This window comes from Mus musculus, chromosome 5 (assembly GCF_000001635.26).
Source record: "Mus musculus strain C57BL/6J chromosome 5, GRCm38.p6 C57BL/6J".
Taxonomy (NCBI): domain Eukaryota; kingdom Metazoa; phylum Chordata; class Mammalia; order Rodentia; family Muridae; genus Mus; species Mus musculus.
This window is the reverse complement of record NC_000071.6, coordinates 50,401,730-50,412,061: the sequence shown is the minus strand read 5'-3', so window position 1 is coordinate 50,412,061 and position 10,332 is coordinate 50,401,730. Positions and strand designations below refer to the sequence as shown.

Here is a 10,332-nt window from a genome sequence, read left to right as displayed (position 1 = left end):
GGGAACTTAAAGCAGCAGGTGCATAGGGCGGGATTCATGTCAATCTTGTCACATAATTGTACATGATACAGGCAACTATATGAAATGAGAAATACTAAAGTTTACTCAATTTATTGTAATCATGACCATTAATTTTGTGCATCCACTTGACTGAACCATGGGCAACTCCTTTAGTATATCTGTGGGGTGATTTTTAATGAGACTAACACTCAGATTTAAAGGCCAAGTATGATACACTCGCCTCTTCAAGATGGGTGAGAACCATTCAGTCTATTGGTAGAAGGAAAGAGCATTTCTCACTGCACTACTGTCTTTGTGCTGGGACATTGGTCTTCTACCATCAGACTCTGTCTCATACTTGAACTTACATCTTTGTTGCAGGTAATCTGACATTTGGATAGGGGCTGAATATGTCCTATCAATTTTAACTCTCCTTCTCTAGACCTCTCATTCTTTTTAATCACATGAGCCAATTACATTTACAGACAGAATTATCTTCTCTCCCCTACGCCCAGTCTCCATTTCTCTATCCCTCTCTTATAGATCCCATTTTTCTTGCAATCCATGACTTATAAAAACATCTTTTAACTACTTCTCTGTTGCCTGCAATTAATACCACATTGTAGAGTTCAACTATAGACAACAACTAAAGAATATAACTAGGTTAATAAAAAGGTCACATAAGGTCTAAAGGAACCATGATGGGTAAAACTTTCCTGGTTGCCTTAAACTTATTTTATACTTTTGATTATTTTTTTTTAATTTCAAAATCCATCTGGTGTTGGAGGAGACACCATTATCTTGTCAGAGCTTAGGGCCTCTAAAGTCTTAATAGAGAACATGTGGGGAAGAAGTAATTAGGCAGTGACATTGAACAAGTAATTAGAAGTGTGATGACTGCTGTAAAGGAGAAAGGCAGAGTGCTCTGGAGCATATGACAGCGAGTCTGAACCTCCTTTCACGTTGTCTGCATGAAATCCAAGACATGTACATTCTAAATGGCCAAGGGAGAAGGGCACTGAAAAAACTTCAGTTACCACTTGAGAGAGGGCAGTGAGTAGCGAGAGGTAGTTACTCCTGATACCCAAAACAAAGCTGCTGATGAAGAAATCCCCAAAGAACTGAAAAATAATAAGTCTTGAGGAACGATTTGGATGGGACAATGAGGTGTTTACTTCAATGCTTTGAAGAGCCATGAAAACTTTCAAGATAAAAATTATCTTTTGGATTTGCTACTTTTCTCATAACTATAATGACAATACCTAACAGAGGCAACTTAAGGAAGAAAGAGAGACTTTGTTCTAGCTCATTCTTTTAAAGGTACAGTCCATCATAGCAAAAACCATCACATGAACAGGAGTGTGAGGCAGCAGGTCTCTGCAAGTTCACAGACAGGAAGAAGATGATCAGTGTACTTCTTCCATTTTATTCAGTCCCCCAGGTTATGTGATGATGCCATTCTCTTAGGGTGTGTCTTTCCACCTCGGCTAACCCACTTTAGAAACTCCCTTCTGACATGCACAAAGCTTTGACTCCTAGGTATGCCTAGATCCTGTTAAGTTGATAATCAACACTAGCTATATCATCTTCAAAGATCAGGGAAGAAGTTAGAACCTGCAAGTAGTTCATCTGCCATTCATGGATCAGTTTAAACCCTGCTTTTAATGGCTTTGAGCTCTTCTTGAGACTTGACATAAGGACTATGTTTGGATTGCTTTGTAACGGTTTTACTAGGAGAAACACTAAGGGTAGCTGTGGAAAGTGTGAAAATTTCACATTGGTTACAACATTATTAGGGCACAGTGCATACCGAACCCTAGTGTGTGCCAGTCATGTGACCTCACTGGGAGTGAAAGAAGACCTGAGCATATTATTCAGCTTCAGTTACCTTAGTCTTGTCATTAAGTTTCTTCAGGTGAGTCTGCCTTCTCAATTGTAGACTGTATTTTAACAAAGACACAAGAAATAAATGATATGATACATCTGAAAGTGCTTTGACCAAAAGACATACCTCAGGCACCAAAACTATTTTCTTTTTTAATCTTCAATCATGATCATGTATCTCTAGCGTGCTTAGTGAATAATTGCCCTGAGACTGGGAAAGGTACTCAGAGTATCCAAGAGCAAAGTTGTGACCTTCAGCAGTGATGAATGTAAGAAGTATGTAATAATACATGTTCCAATGCTTCAAAACTGTACAAACTGAACAACTAGGTTGAGCCCCATGCCAAGGTGCTTCTGTGGATCTTTTCTTTTCTCCAATTGGCAGTCAGTCAATGTGTTTGGGAATCAGAAATCTGACTTTTCTCACAATGTTTCTATTTTGGGTGAGTGGGTGAAGTCTTATGATCAAATACTATTGAAATTTTAAGAATGACCATGTCAGGAAAGAGTGGTGTCATTTAAACACTAAATTCTACAAAAAGAATGGAAAAAGCAGGTAACAAGATATTTTCATGTTTTGAAATAACTTACCTCTCTCTATGAGCGTTAAAGATCCAAACTATAGAAGCTGGGGAGGTGGGCTGGTAAAGTGCCTGTGGTAGAAGCATGGAGACCAGAGTTTTAATCCTCAGGATGCACACAGGAGGTAGGTGTCATCGTGAACCCTACCATGGAGAGAGGAAATTTAGAATCCTGGATGTCTGCTGTTCTAGTTAGTCAGTGAACTCTGAGTTTGGTGAGAGATACTGACTCAAAAAATAAAAGTGAAAACAGGAGCAGAAAACAATAGAGGATGTCATGTTATGTCATTCCCTTGCCTCCACGTACCCATGTTCATAATCTCATCTGCATTCACAGATACACATATATGCACACATATACTCTGCACACATATTTTACACACATAGACTACATGCAGATGTATCACATACTCACCAAACACACACAGTTAACAATTCTATTTTTTCTGATATAGTTAACAACCTAACAATATCTCTTACCTGAATTTTTCTTTAAAAAAATTAAATCTTAAGTTAAAACTCATTTCATTCCTGTTAGTTAAAAATCCGAGCTCATTCTCCTTTGACTGCCAACTTGCCCAGCTTACTTTATCTTTAGTCTCAGCTGAGCACTGCTGGAGCTGAGCTGTTTCAGGAGAGATGGACAACTGTGAGTCCTGGCGGAAATGTGAATGTCTATGTGTCCTGAAAGAAAATCTGCAAGATGTATTGGGAGAACAGCAGAATTGAGAATCCCTTCCATGGGGTAACTAGTAATCTTTTATTTGGTCATTAAACTGTTCATAGAATGTATTACTTTTACATGGTGACAGAAAATCATTGAAAAGTGTCCCTCTTGTCCAGAGATATCACAGAAAACATCTGTGTGTCTGTTGTCCTGAGGCTGTTTCTTCCAAGCCCTGGGTTTCTGCCAGTGGCTTGCAAGGTAGGCTACAAGTTTTACATGAATTATGGGTTTTCCCTCAAGCTTTGCTGGACATGTTTACTTGTGTTTTTAATAATTATAGCTGGAAGATTTCCCGTAGGAGGATGATTTGTTCTGTAGCATTTGAAGGGGAGAATAATAGATGAGTAGAAACATATAAAGAATCCAAGTCTAGAGGACTAAGACAAGATCATGGAGCCTAGTCCTCAACTTGCCAAAGGATGAACCATAAACAGTTAAAAGACACAAGTCAAAGCTAACAGTTTGGCCTCCAGTTCAAGATTCAGGGTTTACTTCCTTGTTACAGTACTTTCTGGCATTCAGCAAATATTCTCTCAGGAACTCAGTTTCTTCCTTTACAACACAACATTATCATAAAATATTACACGTAGGATGATTTATTGATATCAAGTAGGATGTGTGTTCCTGTACAGAAGACAGCATGTTGCTCTCCATTATAAAAAAAAAAAAAAAAAAAAAAAAAAAAAAAAAGCCTGACATCAAGCTCCTACTATGTTCAGGATCCAACAGATGTCTGTGTCCTCTATGTTGTTTCAACAGATCGTGTTTGTCTTCATACACATATTTACAGGGTCATCTGAATGCAGGTTTTCCATACTGTTTCTTAGAAGTGTAAATTAATTCAGCTCACCTCTTCATTCACCTGTCATACTTCCTTAAAATGTTTGCAAATTTAACCAGAGTATTCTGCTATTATGAAGGTGGAATGAGGGACTAAAGAGAAGGCTCAGTATCAAAGAATGTATATTGATCTCAGAGAGGAGGACTGGTGTTCAGTTCTTAGAACCTATGGCAGGTGGCTCACAACCACTGGCTCCCAGGAATTTGATGCCTCCTTTGCCCTCTTTGAGGATCACACTCATGTGCACGTATACTCTACCCACTACATATAGACAGGTTAAAAGTCTTTTAAAATCATCTTTAAAATGAAGAAAACATTGGGTCAAATTTCTTTCCAGATTTTCCAAGTCATTCTATGTCCTAGGGATATGATTGATTAGAAGTTAACACTGGGAAAGCATTTTAAATGCAAGATGAAATCTATGCAAAGACCCATGACTGTACTATCACAGTTTGTCCTCTTGAAGTTTGGATCTAATTTTTGATTTAGGCAATTTTTTTCCACCATGAAATATTGTGTGTTACGATGTAGCAGCTAATAAGACCTGATATAGTGACTTTAAATTGAATTTCATTAGAAAAAAAATAAGAGCATAAAATGTCTTCCTAATAGTCTTAATTAGGGCAAATGGAAGATCATAGTATTTCTATCTTGATGCACTAACTTAGATAATTGGGGTATTATGAAATCCAGGGTGAGAAAAATAGGGAGTCTGGGAGCCAGAGAAAGATAACTCCTGAGTGTCCAGTTCCTTGAGTGTGTTTGGATCAAAAGATTCACCAGGTGACAAGCATAGCCTTGATGTAATTATTCTCTTTCATGTGGACAAGTCAGCATTGTCCAACTCTGCCCTTGATTTGCAGGGATGCTTACTGCAGAAGAGCATTGTTCTGAGCCTCACTGCTTCATAACAAGGGCCACTTGTCCCCCTGATGAGGGCATTGTATAAAAACAGCACATTCATCCTTGGGCTCAGGCTAATCTCTCGGCTTTCATCCCCTGTCTCCAGTTTCTCAGAGCTCTGCCTGGGCATTTTAAATCAAATGCCCTTAACCTTGATATTCATATATTCTGCTTGCCTGAAATCTCTGTTCATACCTCATGATGAAAGTCTTATCTTTCTCTTTTATATTTCAGTCTTGTCAGGGAGGTAAATTAAGCTAGATTCTCTAATTGGGAACCACATGGGGCATGCGCATGATGATGACTGTGCCAGGATTCAATAGCTACCCAGCATTCAGGAACAGAAGGTCGCCATTTTGTAAAACCAGAGAAAACGCTATTGGGCATTTTGCAGAATTGTCAATCAGGATAGAATGGACACTAATTGCTTCTCCCACAGCTGTTAGTATTTCTTTTCAGTAGCCAAGCAACCCTTAAGACAGGAGCAAACTCTGCAAGACATCTGAAGGTTTTACAAACCTAAGCACAGGCTTCCAAGGTGACATCAGTGGTGAGTACTCTATTGGTTAACACAAAGAAAAGGTTTATATGATCTGAAGAGAAAACAGAGTAAATAAAAAAGTTTAACAGTTCAGAGCAATCAAAAATTTAGACAATCAATCTGATCTAATTAAAAGAATATAGTTATCAGATAAATAAAATTGTCATATGTCTATGATTTGGGAGAGTATTTTGTTCGGATATTATACACTTGCTCTTTTTTTTAAGATATTTTCTTCATTTAAATTTCAAATGCTATCCCCAAAGTCCTGATACCCTCCCCTGCCCTGCTCCCCAACCCACTAACTCCTGCTTCCTGGCCCTGGCATTCCACTCTACTGGGGCATATGATCTTCACAAGACCAACGGTCTCTCCTCCTAATGATGGCTGACTAGGCCATCCTCTGCTACATATGCAGATAGAGACACGAGCTCTGGGGGGTACTGGTTAGTTCATATTGTTGTTCCACCTATAGGGTTGCAGACCCCTTCAGCTCCTTGGGTACTTTCTCTAGCTCCTCCTTTGGGAGCCGTGTTCTTCAGCAGTATTCACTGGAACAAATGGGGCCACATTCAGACTGGGAAATATTTCAGTGGAGAATGGAAACAAATGGTTCATATTTCTTGCTACATTTGTTATTATCACAAAATGAAGAAAACATGTAAAAGAAACTTACACAACTCAATAACAAAAGTAAAGGAAAACAAAATCATCTAGATCAAAATGGGTATAGGACTTGAATAGACCCTTCTCTAAAAAAAGACACATAAATGGTTGACAAGTAAGCCCTCACAAAAACAGCTAAACAAATAGCACAAGAAACAACTACAGGAAAAACATCATTAATTACTTAGAAAATGCAAATTCACAAACCATAGTAAAATATTATTTCACAGCCATTAAAACGCTCAGAATTAAAATAGTGACAGGTCACCAGGCATGGCAGTCCATGACTGTATGAAACACAGGAAACTGTATACTATTTATAAGAATGGAAATTGGTGCAGCCATGAAAGTAGCAAGGAGGTTCCTTTGAATTATCATGTGATTTCATGATCCTGTTTCTGGCTATATATGCAAAGCCAGATGAAACCGGGAGACAGAAAAAATATTCTCATCTCCACATTAATTGCAATATCATTCACAATAGCCCAAGTATAGAATTAGCCAAACTTAGCTAGAAAGAGAAAGAAATTATGGTAAGCAATGAAATATCATTGAACCATGGACAAAATGGGAATTATGGTATTTGAAACATCTTAAATTAAATTAAATTAATAGAAATATGTAAAATATATACAAATGAAAGTAACAGGAATAGAATAAAGTGATGGCTGCTATGGAGGATGGAGAAATGTTTAATACGGACAATTTTTTCACTTTAAGATAAAACAATCTCTGGGGAGCTAGCCTGTGATATGGCGATTGCATTTAACAATATCTACTTTATATTCAAAGTTTCCTCAAAGAGTAGATCTTAACTTTTCATATCTGTGGTGATTTGAAGGAGAATGGCCCCCATAGGCTCATATATTTGAATGCCTAGTCACCAGGGAGTGAACTGTTTGATAAGGATTAGCAGGATTAGGAGGTGTGGCCTTGTTGGACGGAGTGTGTTACTGGCCATGGGCTTTGGGCTTTCAAAAGCCCACACTTGGCCTGGAGTTCTTTCTCAATCTGCTGCTTGTGGATCAGAAGGTAAAGCTCTAAGAGATTGCTCCAGCACTTTGCTTGTCTGCTTCCTCCCATGATGATCATGGACTAAGGCTCTAAAATATTAAGAAGCCCCCAATCAAATGTTTTTCTTTTTATGAATTTCCTTGGTCATGATTTATCTTTCTAGCAATAGAACTCTAAGTAAAAAATTATCTTACATAGTATAAAGGAACTAAGTAAAAATTAGATGTAAGTAATTTAATTGTGATGTGTGTGTGTATGTGTGTGTGTGTGTGTGTGTGTGTGTGTGTGTAGTGTGTGCATTTGTGTCTTCCACAATTAAGATAATTACATATATATATATATATATATACATAATACGTGTGTGTGTGTGTGTGTGTGTGTATGTGTGTGTGTGTGTGTATCTCGACAGCTAGACCACCAAGATTGAGTGCTCAGACATGCATGCTAGCACTCAGGACTAAAAGATAATCCAAAGCTGTGGACCTTGGGAGCCAAGTCACAGATTTAACTCAAAGTTGTGAACTAACAGGATAAACAGCATTTCAAGCTCTAGTGAACACACTACACTGGGCAGAACTGGACCCTGGTATGATAAAACATGGATGTAATCCAGGTTTTAAGGCTGGGAGTAGCAGTGGCAAGGACTTAGTAAAGTAAACTTAGGGAAGTTTCTACCAGATACACTGGACTATCCATAATAGAACAAAACAGTAGTGTCTCCACTTTACAAAAGCCAGTGACCCTATCAGCTCCAAGAGGACAGTACAACTAACTGCCTTGCAGGTACTTATATATCACTGTGATCATTTGACCTGAAAGGTGGAATAACTCAGGCCAGCCAAAGCATTGATGTCCTATACTGCAAGTCACTGCTTCTCATCCTGTTAAAGTGTGTGCAAAGCATTTAGCAGTTTGACCATACCTAAAAGTGGGATGCTATATCAGATGTGGATCCAGAGGAGTGTTCTACTTTTCTGGTATGCCAAAGGCTAGACTCCCCAGGGACTTTGTCCTTGTGCATAATACTTGGCAACAGGGTCCTACTAGACGTGTGACTGCTCTAGTAGTTCAAGGCTCAGGGTCCCAAGCAATCAGGAGTCAGCAGAGCTTCTTTTCATAAGCAAGTACAACATAACTTAAGATGAGGGTGTGGATTGCTTGGCAATAGTGGTAAACGATTAGTGGAAGCTCTGCTCAGGGATGGCCCATATCAGATGCAGGGGGAGTAGAGACCCAAGAAAGCAGGAATTCAATGGTTTCTCATACTCAGAACAGGACACATATTATCATGGCTGCTGGGGACATAGGTTATTACCCATTGGGACAGCTCAGCTTATGAACACCAGAAAGCACCCTTGGCTGGGCTCTTGACCTGAGATGGATCCATGAGTCCTCAACAGTGAGAATTGTAGATGTTCATGGTAGTGGTAGGAGGTGAGGTAGCCTCTTGCTTACCTTTCTTCACAGAGAAAAATTCCTCTAATCCCATGTTGACCACATGTGGAGAGGTGGGGTATTAAAGTCTATGTGTGCCTTCTTTGTCTGTACAGCCATCTTGGGTTTCTATGCTCTAGCAGAGGTAGCCTAACTTTTGACATTGCAACACAATATGGTCATCTACAAATGTCTTGGGTTATATTACTAGCTATTCTGTGATGCATATGACCTATATCTGCTAGATTGGCTCTATGATATATTGTGGGTGTTTTTCTCTAATGATTTTTGGGGAAAATGTGTGTGTTTGTGTGTGTGTGTGTGTGTGTGTGTGTGTGTGTGTGTGTGTGCGCGTGTTTCTTCTTTACTTCTTTTTTTTAGGAGAAAGAATGCTAGGAGTTTCCACTGGACCACTTTATTCATGCCTTGCTACTTAATTCTTAAAGGGGGAATGAAAGAATTTCCCCTCATGGGTGCCCTAAGTATGAATTTGAACTCTCTGTTGGGTAGGCCTGTAATGTTTTAACCTGACTTGAGAATGGTATGAAGACAGTTGGTCACAGAATAGAGATTTTACCTGCACCATGCCTAAGTCAAGAAAGGTATTTATCTCAATAATATCCCAATGAAGGATGAAGGGCGAGTAGAGGCATGAAAGGGAAGGAAGAAAAGATAATTGATGATAAAGAGAGCAAAAAAAACAAAACAAAAAAAAAAAACAAAAAAAACAAAAAAAAATGAGAGAAAGGGGAAAGAGAAGAAAGACAAAAAAGCAAACAAACAAACAAAACAAAAAATGCTGAAAGACAGACGGACAATAGTAGCCCTGTTGGCTTTTGTCTTAGAAGCTTAGAAATTTTGGCATTTCTAAAAGCTTTTTGCTATTAGAAAGAAATGCTCTGGCACTGAACCTTCATTCCATAGTCCATGGTGAGGTCTCAAAGCATCATCTGTTTCATTATTGTTTACTTCTAGAGTAAATGCTGCCATCATCCTTTAACAGAATTATAAACTGTGTCTTTATTTACTTACATGGTACAGTTTTAGATACTTGACAGCCCATTGCTCACATTGTCGTTTTCATTGAATTAGAAATGGAGCATAAGCTTCCAGCTCACAGCCAAAGTCTAATGGATGAAAGACTCGTGGGTAGTACTGTGATATGTGACATCCTCTATTTAACAGCTACACAATCCTTGGGACTTCAGAATTTTGTCACCTTAGAAAACAAACACTGTTATCACTGGCAGCTTATTTTCACTACTCACCCCTTTGTAATTAGCTATTGTAAATAACGGTGTACATCTACTAGATAGATTTAATTCACTGTATCAAAACAGCAATATTAACAGGACTTGCCTCCACATTGAATAAAAGTTACAGGGAATGTATGCATTTAACACACTTAGGAATATTGGAATGTTTTTAGATGACAACAGTTTTGTGAGGTGTCAACACATAACCAATACATGCAGACTTTATTTTCAGCATTTTCTTCATAATAAACAATAGTGACTGTTGGTACAGCATTCAGATTCATCAAATAAGCCCTTGAGAACATATCTATTGCACAAGCTAAAGTTGGAAAAGGATATTAATATACTATTTTTTAAAAAACATATCTTTAGGTTCTCTAGGTTCTAATGTGGCAGGATATTATTATCCACTGGAGCCATAAAGCCTTTTATAGAGATATTTCCCCCTTTAGCCCTGTTATTTTAATTTGTGCACAGATTTTAAC

At 38.3% G+C, this 10,332-nt stretch overlaps 1 long non-coding RNA gene across 1 annotated transcript; it reads right to left on the bottom strand.

Annotated features, from left to right (window-relative positions):
- Positions 1-1,728: 1,728 nt before the first annotated feature.
- On the bottom strand, positions 1,729-9,926 carry Gm36760. Its single transcript, XR_376944.2, has 4 exons — positions 9,624-9,926; positions 5,456-5,529; positions 2,476-2,609; positions 1,729-1,940 (listed from the first exon to the last, which is right to left on the bottom strand). It is a non-coding gene; the product is annotated as a predicted gene, 36760 (long non-coding RNA).
- Positions 9,927-10,332: the final 406 nt, after the last annotated feature.